We start from the raw sequence: 14,729 nt of genomic DNA on the forward strand, positions 1-14,729 counted from the left end.
TGACAGTGTCAAACTACTTGCAAACAAGTAAAAAGGAGAAAGATAGGAGCTTATACTGAAACCTAGACCTATTGGTTTTCTCTTCCCTGGAGTTCATGCAATGATATTTGCTGGTTTCAGTCTTTCTTATTTCATGCATGACTATATTTTGGGTTATAACTAGCCCCAAACTCCAAGCTAACATTGAGCAATATCACTGAGTTTCACCTTGCTTTTCCTCAAAACCATGGGAAAGTACTAACTACAACTCAGCCCAGGTTGAAGACTCTCAGACCCTTTGGCCACCCTTTGGCCACCCTGTGTTAAGAGTTTAATAAAGCCAAGTGAGTTTGTGGTTTCAGGTTTTATTGTAAACATTAGTCTGATTTTTGAGGGGAGGGGTAGACAAATATTTTCTAAGTTCATACAGCTTGTGCTCTTTTCCCCAGTTAAGACCAGAAACAAGAAGACACTTGTGAATTGTTGTGTTGCCACATTCACTTCACCTCTCTTGTGATTAACAAGTGTGGTGGTGTACCCACAAGTTATACGTTTCTATCAGTGAGATGCTGCAGCCCTGGAAATAGTTGAATATCCAGGAAATGTTTTCCCCATAATTTTCATATTCCTCTTATTTCCTCAATTTGGCAATGACTAGAAGTAGAAAAAACATACGTCTGCTAGAAAAACACCTCACATGCTGCTGTTAACCACATGAAAGCATGTGTTCACGAGATTTGCAACCTGATTTCCAGTCTAATGTCCAAAGACACTCTGGTAAAGCATGTTTATAGAAGATCTGGTTAGAAAATTGTTTCAGTGAAAATTTTCCATCTATCAATAGAAAAACTGGATTCTGTATGCAAAATCATATGGTTTTCAATTAAGTTTCATTCAGAAAAAAAGTCACTATACTTTGCAACTGTTTTGGAACAAAGTTTTGATTTTTCATTTCAAAATGACTTCATTAAAATTTATTTGATATGAAAACAATTTTTAAAAATGGTCAGAAGCAAAACAAAACATTTTAAATGTATTGATTGGAAACATTTTTATTAATCCAAAACCAACCTTTCTCTCAGAATTTAATTTTGTGGGAAAAAATGGGGTTTTGACCCCTTTTGGAAACTCCCCCCCCCCCCCCCCCCCCAATCAGATATTTGGTGGAATGGAAACTGGTTCTAGTTTATTCTCTTGTGTGCAGAACTCAATGTGCCATTGTGGGGTTTGTCAGTGTCTCAGTAAGCTCAAATCAGAGTGTTCAGTTTACAAGTAAAATATTTTCTTTTAACTGCCAACCCTACAAACTCACCTTCGGATCAGAGTGCCAATCCAGGGTCTTTATTAGTCATTACTGTGAGTGAGCTAGAAAAATTCTGCAGTCCAATTCAGTTCCGTTGACTGGATGAACTAGAATGAAGTCCAGTTTATTGTCTTTTCGCTGTGTGGTTTCTGCTTGACTAGGTTTTGGTAAATAAATAAATTTTCCTTAAAAAACCCACATAAAATTCAGCCCCCTCCACCCCCAAAAAAGGTAAATTTTGAACCCTGTGAAATGGAAACTTGAGAACTTGTTTTACCTGCTTTCAACTACCTCTATCAAAAAGTCACCCATTTTCCAAGTGATGAGTGGAGAGACACCTTCTGGACCATGAAGCTTATTGTGAAAGTGGGATTAACGCAGAGTGAGTGAATAACTAATTTGGGGGGGGGGGGGTTGTTCAGGAAGTTCTAAAAAAAATTCAGGGAAAATCTTTTTGGATTGATCCAAATAAAACATTTCCAAAATTTTCATCTAATCAAAAAGTTCAAAAAAAAGTTTCAACCCAAAACTAAATGTTTAGATTTAAAGTTTCTAACACTTTTTAAATGAAATTGAAGGAAATTTTTAAATGAAAAGTAGCTTTGAATCAAACCATTTCCTTTTGAAAATGTCAAAACATTTCAATTTCAGATTTTTATTTTATTTTTATTTATTTTTTTACCAAAAAATGTGGCCACAATTGACAGAAATGCGCTAAATGTTTTGGTTGACCTGAATCTGTATTTTTGGGCTGAAAAAAGTTTAATGAAAAATTTTACCCAGCTCTAAATTGGATGTCTCCCAATGTTCTCTGAAGGGGCACCACACTTTACAATTTATCCACATTTTTCTTAGAGTCCAGAGGAAAGCAACAAAGATAGGAAGCTTGGAAAATATGATCTATGAGGAAAGGCTGAAAAAATTGGTCCGGTTTAGTCTGCAGAAGAGAAGGGTGAGGAAATGGACATAACTGCTTTCAAATACCTAAAATGTTATAAAGAGGATGGTGATCAATTGGTGTCCATGTCTACTAATGGGAGAATAGGAAGTAAGCATCTAATTTGCATTAAAGATTTAGGGTGGATATTAGGAAAAAATTTCTAACTATAAAGATAGCTAAGCAATGGAACAAATTACCTAAAGAGGTTGTCCAGGGCTTGTCTACATGGAGACAGGAAAATTAATCTGAATTATTTTTTAAACTGGATTAGTTTAAACCACATTAATCTCCGTGTGGATACTCTTATTCAGTATTACAGTGACCTTAATTTGGTCTTAATTAGGCTTAGTTTAATTCACTTTGGAAGTGAATTAAGATAAACTAAATTAAAGCCACTTTAATTCTGAATTAGAGTGGCCACACTGAGGTTTAATGGGGTTTAGTTAATCCATTTTAAATTCACACCTTTTTGGTAATTTGGATTAAGTTCCCTGAGTGTCCCTGTGTAGATAAACCCAAGTCATTGGAGGTTTTAAAGAAATGGTTAGACAAACACCTGGCATGGATGGTCTAGGTGCATTTAGCAACAGAGGGTCCAGTGGCACCTTTGAGACTAACAGAAGTGCTGGGAGCATAAGCTTTCGTGGGTAAGAACCTCACTTCTTCAGATGTCTTGCATCTGAAGAAGTGAGGTTCTTATCCACGAAAGCTTATGCTCCCAGCACTTCTGTTAGTCTCAAAGGTGCCAGTGGACCCTCTGTTGCTTTTTACAGATTCAGACTAACACGGCTACCCCTCTGATACTAGGTGCATTTAATCCTCAGTGTGTGGGGATGGACTAGATGACCTCTTCAGGTTCTTCCCAGACCTACATATCTCTTATTCTCTCGTTAGAGGAGCTGTGCATTTACTGGCTGAAGTTTCTTTTTTTTAATAAATTGTAACCAAGCAATCCCATCCCAAGATTTATTGTGTAGATAGAACGTTGATCTACACTTGGTCCTGCTAGTGAAGGGAGGGGGCTGGACTCGATGATCTTTTGGGGTCCCTTCCAGTTCTATGAGATAGGTATATCTCCATATATTATTATATTTTATTATATTATCTCTCTGGGTCTGTTTTATGAGGTATTGTAGGAGGGCCGGCTCTAACTTCTTTGCCACCCCAGGCAAAAAAAAAGAGCGCCACCCTGCCGTAACACCCCCCTCCCAGCGCCGCGCCACCGAAACCCCCGCTCCCCCCCCCAGCGCGGCACCAGGCCGCCCAAACCCCTGCCCCCGCCGAGCGCCGGGCCGGGCTGGGCCACCCAAACCCCTACCGAGTGCCGCACCGCTCTGCACCAGGCCGGGCCAGGCCAGGCCGTCCAAATCCCTGCCCCCGAGCGCCAGGCCAGGCCGCGCCGCGCCATCTAAACCCCCCGCCCCCCACCGAGCGCTGCGCCACCCAAACCCCAAGCGCCGAGCCAACCTCCACCCCCCCCACGCCGCACCGTACCGCCGAAGCCCCCGCCCCCCGAGCACCGTGCCTGCCCCCGCCCCCCCAAGATTGGCCGCCCCTTCCAAGGTGCCGCCCCAAGCACATGCTTGGTCGGCTGGTGGCTGGAGCCGGCCCTGTATTCTAGATGAGGAGAATATACTCAGCTCTGACAAAGAAAGGATGATAGGGGACTTTATTACAGCATGTAAATGCTTGAGAGGCTCATTCCCAAGGTGTGAAGAAGGAGTAAGGTAACCTACAGTGTCACTGAGTCTTCAGTTCATGAGCTCAGTTTCTTTCATTTATGATACTTCCATGATGGCCAGTATGTCCTGGTTTAAAGTACACACCATGCTTTAACAACGAAGAGCTAGAATTAACTTTTTTTTTTTTTTAGTGAGCCTTTCTTCTGCTGAGTTACGCACCGACTGAAGTCCCTGTAGAAAATGCATTCTTCCAAAACAGCCCAAAATGTCTGTCCCAATATTCTGCAACCAACTTTTGAAGGCACGTTTCATTTGTTCAATGTTTCATTGGCTAATGTGATGCCAATTTTTAGAAAGGGCTCCAGAGGTGACCCCAACAATCACACCCTGACTTCAGTTGAAACTATAGTAAAGAACAAAATTGTTGGACATATAGATGAACATAATTTGTTGGGGAAGAGTCAACATGCTTTTTGTAAAGGGAAATCATGCCTCACCAATTTACTAGAATTCTTTGAGGGGGTCAACAAACATGTGGACAAAGGGGATCCAGTGGATATGGTGTATTTAGATTTCCAGAGAGCCTTTGACAAGGTCCCTCACCAAAGGCTCTCAAGCAAAGTTAGCTGTCATGGGATAAGAGGGAAGGTCCTCTCATGGATTGGTAACTGGTTAAAAGCTAGAAAACAAAGGGTAGGAATAAATGATCAGTTATCAGAATGGAGAGAGGAAAATAGAGGTGCCCCCCAGAGGTCTGTATTGGGCTCTGTCCTATTCAACATATTCATAACTTATTTGAAAAAAGAACTAGACAGTGAGGTGGCAAAATTTGCAGATGATACAAAACTACTCAAGATAGTTAAGTCCCAGGCAGACTGCGAAGAACTACAAAAGGAGCTCTCAGAACTGGGTAACTGGGCAACAAAATGGCAGATGAAATTCAATGTTGATAAAGGCAAAGTAATGCACATTGGAAAATATAATCCCAACTATACATATAAAATGAGTAAGTGTAAATTAACTGTTACCACTCAAGAAAGAGATCTTGGAGTCATTGTAGATAGTTCTCTGAAAACATCCACTCAATGGGCAGTAGCACTCAGAAAAGTGAACAGATTGTTGGGAATCATTAAGAAAGGGATAGATAATAAGACAGAAAATATCATATTCCCTCTATATAAATCCATGATACACCTACATCTTGAATACTGCGTGCAGATGTGGTCACCCCATCTCAAAAAAGATATATTGGAATAGGAAAAGGTCCAGAAAAGGGCAACAAAAATGATTAGGGGTATGGAACAGCTGCTGTATGAGGAGAGATTAATAAGACTGGGCCTTTTCAGCTTGGAAGAGGGAGGACTAAGGGGGGATATTATAGAGGTCTATAAAATCATTACTGGTGTGGAGAAAGTAAATATGAGAAGGAGTAAACAACACTTCCTTAACTCAAGAACTAGGGGTCACCAAATGAAGTGAATAGGCAGCAGGTTTAAAACAAACAAAAGGAAGCATTTCTTCACACAACACACAGTCAACCTGTGAAACTCTTTGCCAGAGGATGTTGTGAAGGCCAGGACTACAACAGGGTTCAAAAAAGAACTAGATAAATTCATGGAGGATAGGTCCATCAATGGCTATTAGCCAGAGTGGGCAGCAATGATGCCCCTAGCCCAGGGGTCGGCAACGTTCGGCGCGCGGCTCGCCCGGGTAAGCACCCTAGCGGGCCGGGCCAGTTTATTTACCTGCTGACGCGGCAGGTTCGGCCAATCACAGCCCCCACTCGCCACGGTTTGCCGTCCCAGGCCAGTGGGGGCGGCGGGAAGCGGCGCGGGCCGAGGGATGTGCTGGCCGTGGCTTCCCACCCCCCCATTGGCCCGGGACGGCGAACCGCGGCAAGTGGGGGCCGCGATTGGCCGAACCTGCCGCGTCAGCAGGTAAATAAACTGGCCCGGCCCGCTAGGGTGCTTACCCTGGCGAGCCACATGCCAAATGTTGCCAACCCCTGCCCTAGCCTCTGTTTGCCTAGAAGCTGGGAATAGGTGACAAGGATCACTTGATGATTACCTGTTCTTTTCATTCCCTCTGGGGCACCTGCCAGTGGCCATTGTCGGAAGACAGGATACTGGGTAGATGGCCCTTTGGTCTGACCTCATATGGCCATTCTGATGTTCTTATGTTCATTTTGATGCTAAAGAGGAGGCACATAGAAGGATGGGCTGCATTGTGCATTTATACTACAAAGCCACATTGGGGTTGATGCAGAGCACCTCTTGAATAGCACCAGGAGACATGCAGGGACGTGCACAATCTGCGCCAGGTATCAGGAGGGAGCAGCAATCACCCCCGTCCATGGATGACCAGCCTTACATGCTGTTGCGGTGAGGGGCTGTGTCATAAGACCCAAAGTTGGTGTTGGAAGATGGAGCTAGTAGAACAAGGCAGCTAGCACAGAAAAATATCTGTGCTAGAGAGAGCACAGGATTATAATTATGCCTGGCTCCTGTGTATGGGGTTATAAAAGGATGGGAAAAGGCATCTTTCCCACCTCCCTTATGCACTGGTATAAAGTCCAGGCAGGCCTTGATGTACTCCATAGAGCCTAGGTGTCAGGGATAAAGCACATGCCATATTCATTTTTGATTTTCCACTCTTAGGACCACAGGTATATGCATGTAGTTTCCTCTGGAGTTGGGTGACTGTTTATGATAGCAGAATTTTGTCCACATCTTGTTTTTTGTGCAAACATAATATTTTGAGTGCTTTTGTTGTATAAATATGGAATTCATAATTGCTAATGTTTCCAGTGATTTTCTGATGAGCGTCTTAACTTTTAAGCTTTGCTGAGACTGACTCTTTTCCCCCATAGTATTAAGAACTAATTTGACAGTAGCTACAGGCAAAGCTGCAAAGATGACTCATATTGTCAAACGTCCTTTGTCCTCACAAATGCAAAAATCCTCAAGCCAAGTTTCAAGCGTGTTTCCATTTTATTCTGATTTATTGTTCATTTCTCTCCTTGACACAGCAGTTTCCAAACACATCAGTACATCATTCCTTAAATGCCTGCTCACAGTGGACTGTTGTCAGTCACCAGCACAGAATATCAACCAGAGAGAATGTCTGATCAAACACCTTTTGAAATGTCTGCCACAACAATGAGGAAAAAGACAAATCAGGCTAGCAAAAAAAGACCCTAAAATCAAAAATACACATCCTATTTGTATCCAGCAGATGCAATTATTTTAAATAGGCGTAAGACTGAAAATTATGTGCAATTCATTCATTCTCTGCATATTTGGTTGGTTGGTTATCTTTTAACCATTGATAATGGCAGTGATGGATAAAATACTAATGCCAATGAAAATAGCAAAATGAAGCATCAAACCCTTCATGGAGCTTCAAAAAGACCTTGGAATCATCCTGAGAATAGCTAAGAGGAGAATCAGAAATGATTGGCCTGAGGGATGAATCTCTTTTTGGATCAGATGTTTTAAAAAAAATATGATTACTTAAATAACTCTTACTGCAGTTAAAGTAAAATGCATCATCTTAAGCCATGGTCTCTACTGTTATTTTAAAACACCCACAATAAAAGAGCAATCAAAGCATTGGTGGCTCAGTTCTATTTATTTACAATATGTTTGCTTAGTTTATTCTATAACGTAATTGTTCTTTGCATTATACATCAAAAACTGTAACCAGTTCAAAAGACTGGATCCATTTTAAAATTAAATACTAGAATAGACTTGCTTTTTGTGTACCTCAATGGAAGTATAGTAATTAGGTTTTTTTTAATCTGAAAGGAATTTAACAACAACTTATAGCCTTGAACTCCTCCTGATCTCTGCACTGTAGCTGCATACAAATCAATAACATACTTTTACTATAAGAGTTTGTCCTTGTCAGCTAAAAATTCTGGTCACCTCTGGATTGTCTTTCTGAAGGTTAGCTTTGTTTAGAACCTCTATAGGACTTACCAAACCTAACACTTGGGAGGAGGAATAATACCAAGGGATGAATACAGATTCTTTGCCAGAAAAAAAAGTCAGCTATATATTATAGCTTGTGCTGTTTTAATTCTGCTTTCCCTGAGTCCCAGGAACAATTTTTTCAGTACTTTGAAAACTTAGTGAGAATTTAGCCTGAGTAACAGCTGCAGGATTTAGCTCCGAGAACTTAACTAATAAAGGTGACGGTTTGAAGCCCAATGAGCCCAGTGTAGCAATTCCTGTATTCTATTCTGTGCAGTGAATGAGGCAGAGGATGCATAGGAAAAAATAGTAAATCATTATGTAATTAATGTATATCATAATACATAACAAAAGGGGCCATTTTGTGTCTGCATGGGAAGCCATGCATTATTATGTATTCCCTATTGAGTGCTTCAGTTTACAATCTTAACATATTAATGCAGTTTCATATAATTTTCTATATTTTCAAAAAGCAAACAAAAACAAATCCCATGTAGAATCATATAGACCTCCACATGGGTCATCAGTGGATTTACAGCCACAGCACAAACCTAACACTGGACCTAATGGAATAACTGGTTGCAATAGTGGGTTGTTATTCTGGGAACCAACTGCTAGAGTGATAAGAGACTCATTTTGCCTGAGGGATTCACAGCTACTTGCTAAACAGCACAGAAATGTTATCCTTGATTCAGTTCTGGGTTCAGGAGGCGGGAAGTATACTTTAGTGGCTGTAGAACAATCTGCACCTGCTTCTGTCTCCCTCTGTTCCTATTGCTACCAGCCTACTCCTCTTGCTCCCAACCCCTGCTCCTCACTCCTTTGCAAGTCAGACTGTCGACTCGTTCTCTGTGCTGCCTGGTATTGAGAACACAAGGATTGTCTCCCTGTTCTCAGTTCCAGTCTTTACTGCCCCAGTAGTTGAGAGGAGTAATGCTGGAAAAGTCCTGCCCAGCCCTTGCAGGTTTGAGATGGAGCATGCTCAGTTGCACTATGGAGATGGCATGTGCAAAGTCTGGTCAGTATATAGATGAAGCATGCTCAGTCCAGACAATCTTCAGATAGTAATGCTGCCAGCCCCTAACAAGCCTCTGAGAATGTGTGAGGTTTTCTCCCTGCCCCCTTGTGGCACCCGAGAGATATGTTCCTTGGCTATATTTGGGCAGATTTTCATCAAAATGGCAAAAAGTTCATCCCTGACAGCCTGGCAAGCCCCGGTCAAATTTCAAGTCCTTCCTCCAAAACATGGAGAGGGCTAGGGCTTGTCAATAAACAGTTGCAGGAGTTTTTTTAACTCTGTACTAGGAAATAGCTGAACTGTTTTTGCTAAAACTTTTCAAAAAAGATTTACTCTAGGGCAGATATCTGACATGGAAAAAGTTCAGCTAAAAGGTTAAGGCTTGGCAAAGTTATCAGCAATTGAAAGCCATCTTAAAATGGAAAGTGTTACAAAGCCTTAACTATACGTGGCACTATCGGCACTGCCTATGTTAGCCTAACCCATAAAGGATCATCAAAAACATGGTGCTTCTTCTGTTGTTGCAGATCATAGAAATAAGTAAATTAATAAACACTAACATTTAGGATCCAGAATGGGCAAACTGGAACATCCCCAAAATGCAGTACAGAACTGGATTTTAAGAATAACTTCATAAGGCCAGTTTTCCACCCTCGTCTCACTGGAAGAAATAAACTCTGAATGTTCTTCCTTGACTAGTTTTCCAATGGATGTGAAGTGTTTTCCTAAATTTTGTTTGTCTCCTTGGAGTTACTTAACATTGGAAGCTATGTTACCAGGTTCTATTACAAGTGCTGTTTATAGCTTTCCTACAACTTTGTTTAGGAGAAAAAGTGTCGACTGAAATTTACCAAATTTAATGTCAGAAACACTGGTCAAACTGCTTTAGAGTTACAGGTTGCTAAAAAATTAATGACAGGTTTCAGAGTAGCAGCCGTGTTAGTCTGTATCCGCAAAAAGAACAGGAGTACTTGTGGCACCTTAGAGACTAACAAATTTATTAGAGCATAAGCTTTTGTGGACGACAGCCCACTTCTTCGGATGCATATGCCACAAGTCTCTAAGGTGCCACAAGTACTCCTGTTCTTTTAAAAAATTAATGTGATATGATGTTTGTATTAGTGTTTGAGATTTCTTTGTGTCTTTTAGTTAAAAAAATGCATTGTTTCTTTGTTGTCCATATACTTAATTTATTTGAAAACCAATATGTAGGCTATATTTTAAGACCATAAGTAGTAATAGCAAAGTTATGCATCTAATTATAGTGGTTGGTGTGGGTGAGGGACATGTACATATGTGCTTCTTGTCTTCTACTTGCAGGTTCAACAGAACGTAAATTTCTTGAACTATTCCTAATTAATGAAGATTATATTTTCACTTAAGCAGAAGGATTAAGGTTATAATCTAGGCTATTGATTTAGTAATTGTCTGGTCACTCATAGCAATGGCTTCGTTGCAAAATAGCATCCGAGTCTGGTATTTGAACACTTGCAACTAGGTAAAGTTCTAAGGAGAGCAAATATAATGTGTATGGCTCTGATTCTGTTACCAATACATGGGGACATGCCTTATAGAATCTTTCTCTTCACTCAAACCAGAGGCCTGTGTTTTTTTGTAATTGAACAACCAGGTTTCCAAATGCAGTGGTAGTGGCTAGAATGCAATGAGTTTGGTAGTTGTTATTCCTTTTGTTGTGACCAATAGATTCATTACATAATGCTGATGTAACAGCACTGGAGTCAATAAACCCTAGATGGTGCTTTGGGAAGGGCAGGAGGGTTGAGTCAGAAGAAATAGAAAGAAGTGAACAAATTAGCTGTGGATGCTGCATTTTGGTGAGTTGGCATGAAATACAGCATCCGGTTGACAGTTAAGCTGTTTTCATCAGCCAAAATATACCAATGATCTCCATCATTACTGACTGCTGGGGAAAGTTTTCTACATGACAGAATGAATGATTGACTGTCCATGATAAATTGCAGCACTGAAAATTGTATGCGAGTCTGGCAGATAAAACAATCTCTCCTTTGACTTCTGTGGAAATTAGAAGGTCCACATGGACTCCTGAAAATGGTGGACTTTAGCAGATAAAACAGTTTACTTCAGCTTTTCACTATTGGTTGTCCAACTGGAAACCAAAAATATAATGTGATTCTCACTACAAACATTTCAAATGAAATACAATCACTAGTCAATAATGAATGTTCTTTTGTTCACACAAATCTTTTTCACGAGCAAATGAGTATTAGTTCAAACATCCATTCCTCCAAATCTTAATAAGAACAAACCTGTTTCCACTAATGCACAAACTGTTCTTGTGTTCAGCTAGTGTAGGAATCTTTCTTTAAAAAAAAAAGAACAAAGAAAGAAACAGTCCCAAATTATTTTTACTTAAATTTAGAAGGTTGCTAATTAACAGAGTAAAGGGAATAATTTGCAACAAACGCATATTCACTGATTCTTTGCCATCAGAAAAATGGGAACATAGTGCAAACTGAATAGTATTCATGAGCTTGTTCAGCAATAGTTCTTCATGTATCCATTCTCTGTGCTAGATCATCACCCCCAAGTTTATGCACAGAAGAATGGTTTTCTGGTCTTGGGGAGTTGATCCAATCAAGTGCTGAGTGTCTCGTGTAAGGTACAAAGCATCCCCAGCTTCCGTTGACTTCATTGGAAGATTAGGATATTCAGCACCGTGCAGCCTTGGGGCCCTTCTGTGCACAATTGCACACATTAGACTCTGTTAAAAGAACAGTGTTGACGTTACAAAAGTCAAGCAATTAAAATTAGGAAATGACAGTATGATGGGTGCATGTCCCATTATAAGTTTCTATTTTCATCTGCTTATAACTTTGCCAGATCTTAATTTTTGGGGCTGCAGTTTTCTAGGTGGATTTCTACCAAAATGGTCCAGTCATTTCCAAGAATGAGACTGAAGAATATTGTTGGGTCCACATTTAACATATCTTGAGAACTTTTCTTTGAAATGCTCAGGTCCCTGTGCTTTGGAGCATGGGCATGAAATTCGGCACGGGATGTGTGACTCTTTGCTATCAGCCCTGCCAGCACGATCATTGTTGCCAATTCTGTGCAAAGTTTTGGTGGGGGGAGGGGACACTCTTGGGGCCACCTACTGCCCTTGACTTTTATGCACAACTCTCTAATGTCTATGAAATGCTCACATAGACTGAGGAGACTATACAGATCTCTGCCATGACTACTTAGTGACAATTTCAAATGTGCCCATACTGCACTTTCTGAAAGAACACTAAATCCTTATTACAGGGTAAAACAAACACACATTGCATATAGGCTAACAAATTTGAGACTTCCATAGCCAGTGTAGAAAATGATCATTAGTGCTTTTTCAGCAATCTTACTCCCATTGATGTCAATGGGTGTTTTGATATTGACTTCAATAGGAACAAATTTAGATACTGAAACGGAGAATCCTAATTGTACTGCCAGCTTACCAGGAAACTGAGGCATTCAATTTACTGAAAAAAATACAACTATATGTATTAATTTGCTTGCACATTCATGAAAACCAGCAATTGGTCTCTTGTCAGTGTGATGGGAAAGAAAAGGCTTCATCTAAACTTCAAGCTTTCTGTAAGCCCCCTTATTCCCCCAACCCTCTGTTAGGTTGAATTGGCCTACACTTTACGTACACTACTACAGGCTGGGAGCATGCTGTTTTGTTCATAATAATATCCCTACAGGTCTTTTAGTAGAATATCATTTAACTGCCAGGGTGAACTGAAGCACTTGGCAAGAGGATATTAACTTTATCTATCTGTTTATCCTTGTCTTAAGCGTGCAAAAAAAACACGCTAATCATATTAATAAAACTTTGCAAGCTAAACAAAAATATGCAACAGTGGTTGAAGCCAATAACATCTGCAGCTGGAGATAAATAACCTCAAAACATTCTGATTGTTTTAATAACTGCAGTTAAATGAATCCATGAAAGTGCAATTTTATTTTACATAATGCAGCTCATAAAATAGGGGTGTAGGTGCTAATCATGAAATTGCAGAGATTAATATTTTAAATTAAAAAGGAAGATAATTAAAAATATAACCTCTGATTTAGGGTAACAAAGACAATTCAACACTGAAAGATCTAAACAGCTGAAAATTGTCTTGATAACACTTAAGATGACAATGCACAGATGAAATGAAAATGTAAAAGCATTGGATTTCAGTAAGCCTTTCATTAATACAGACTCCCATGAAACCTTCGGGATAGCACTGTCTAAAAAACCAATACCTTAACTAACGGCAAAGACATGAACCTTTATCAAGGAGAGAGATGTAAAAGTCTTCATGATATCAGGATTAATCTATGTTAGAATCCAGAATTATGAGAGATAATATTTATTGGAGAAGATAATAATAAAGAGCCAAGCTACATGAGGCAAACCTGAGTCGCTGGATCTGCTCTGCAGGAGATGAGGCTACAGTGGCTTTTCTCCTTTACATCTTTATCAAGAAGATTATGTTTAAGCTTTTCAGAGTACAAAAACAATAAAAGAATTATTCAAAGATATCCTCAAAGAAATGAATTATTTCCAGAATCAATAGCAGGGTTTTGATAAAACTGCAGCACAATCATATCCTCAAGCATCAATTAAATTTCTTGAACACCAGTCTAATCTGGCCATCTGTAGCTAGAACAAATGTCCTATCCATTTGTCTGGTAAAGTGTTTGGGAGAAACTTTCAGGACTATGTCAATAAAAAAGATGTTGAAAAAAAACCTTAATTCCTGAGTAACTTTAAATTGACCTTTTAGAAATCTTGTCAACTGTTTTTTTCTTTCCCCTAACAATTTTTAAAAAATGATACTCCTGACAGAAATCACCAGTTATTATTACAATAGCTCCCACCACCACCTGCCTTGAAGTTACCAGCAATATTGACTCAGTGAGAGCAGGTTAAGCTCCAAGAATTATATTTACATTCACTTACACGCAGCAAGCTGCATTTCTTTCAACAAGGTGTAATCATTAATTGGGGGAAAAGCCGATAATGTAATCATGCAAGAGCAAGGGGCAGGGGGCAGTTTGCTGATATAGATCCAGAATGTGCAACCCTTACTTCTGCTCATGTGTACAAGAGCTCACTAACGTGAGTAAGGGTTGTGCAATCTAGCCTTAAGTCTTACAATACTTGTGAAAAATAGGGTTGCAATCAGCACTTCAGTGTGAGCATTAATTTGGGATTGTTCTTGTATAGAAGATCTATAGGAAATTACATTTTATATTCATTTCTTTATAAAGTAGCTTCCCACCATCACACTGCACACGAATCTCTGCATCAATGGCATACAATAAAAGCACCTTCTTAAAATTCTATCAGTGGGGGGATAAAATAGGAAATCAACAGCAGTCATTAGAAAAGCCTTGTGAGATTATTGTCATGTGGAGAGATGGATTTGGATGGATTCACCTCCAAACAGAAGTGATATAGTTGTGGTGTAATGAAAGTGTAGTGGTCCAGACACTCAACCTCAGCTTTGGGTTTAACATGGATACCAGGGTAGGGTCTGATCCTGGCTCTGTAAGAGCCTCTCATTTTTCTAGGTAGATTGTGTTTCCTTTCAAGACATGTGTTGGCCAATCCCAACTGCCAGCCACATGCACACTAAGATCTTTGAGGATAGACTCCACTGGCAACACTGACTGCAGTTATAGTGTCACAATGAGTTACCTTGGTTGTTGGCAAGGATTAAACCCAGTTGAAATAATGAGTCTTTGCAACTTGAGTTAAAGGACCAAGTCCCTCAGTTGGGAGCTGTAGTAGACTCATTCTCTGGATTGGGCAGAG

This window comes from Chrysemys picta, chromosome 9 (genome assembly GCF_011386835.1).
Source record: "Chrysemys picta bellii isolate R12L10 chromosome 9, ASM1138683v2, whole genome shotgun sequence".
Lineage (NCBI taxonomy): Eukaryota > Metazoa > Chordata > Testudines > Emydidae > Chrysemys > Chrysemys picta.